The sequence below is a fragment of the Crocodylus porosus genome, unplaced genomic scaffold (genome assembly GCF_001723895.1).
Source record: "Crocodylus porosus isolate Cpor-Errol unplaced genomic scaffold, CroPor_comp1, whole genome shotgun sequence".
Lineage (NCBI taxonomy): Eukaryota > Metazoa > Chordata > Crocodylia > Crocodylidae > Crocodylus > Crocodylus porosus.
In genome coordinates this window covers 25896246-25897264 of record NW_017728951.1, presented here as the reverse complement: position 1 = coordinate 25897264, position 1019 = coordinate 25896246, and positions in this window count along the sequence as shown.

Genomic DNA, 1019 nt, shown 5'->3' with positions numbered 1-1019 from the left:
GCGGGGTGGGCGCGTGGGGGGGCCGCGGGTGTGGATTAGCGTGTGCTGGGGGGAGGGACGGGCCCTGCAGTGTTTGCACTGGTGTCTTCCCCTGAAACTCTCCTTAATCCTCTTAATGTCTCGCACTGGCAGGACCCACCTCGCACCTTCCGCCCCAATCCACATGAGCCCAGCGCCGCCCGCTCTCCTCCCGCAGGAACAGGCCCAGCTCCGGCCTGCAGCTCTTTTTGCCTCCAAGCCCCCTTTTGGGGGGGGGGGGGTGATGTGTTGCGGGTGGGGAAACTGAGGCAGGGGATGGTGAGGTGGCCAGACCAAGGCCACCTGGCAGGTCAGCGGCAGAGCCAGGAGCGTCGCCCAGGGGCTGATGTCTCGGCTGGGGCAGCCGCCTGCCCCTGTCTCCAGGTTGGCTCTGGCTTTGCTCTAGCCCTGGCAGTGACCTCTGACCTGGGGGAAGATTTGGGGGCACATGCTGTTCCCTGCCCCGAAAGCCCAGGCCCCCTTCTCGGGGCTTTCCCCTCACCCCCGATGCCCCCGTGGTCCTGTCCAGGGGGTCACGGGGGCACCTCCGTGCAGCCGCCAGCGGCTTGGGGTGATCGTGGCAACGCCAGGGATTTATTCCCCGCATCCCCCCGGGCCGGGGCTGAGCTGGCTGCACCCAGAAGTCCCTGGGGCAGGGGAGTTGCTGCATGTGTGTGTGGGTACGTGTGCACGCATGCACACGCGCATCCATGCTCCAGGACGTCGCTGCACCCTGGAGAGGGGCTGAGTTCGGGCACTTCCAGAGCGCGGGTGTGCATGCGCACACACGTGCCCATGCGTACACCCCCCCGCCGCGTGCTCAAAGCCCCTACCCATGCACGCACCCCCCGCCATGCACATACAGGCGCGTCTGCGCATCCCCTGCAGCACGTGCGCACACCCTCCATGTGCACACGTGTGTACACACGCGGGCAGGTCCCGTCCACAACGGCGGCGCCCTCCCCCCGGCACGTGCAGGCGCGCGCCCCCCGGCACACGCG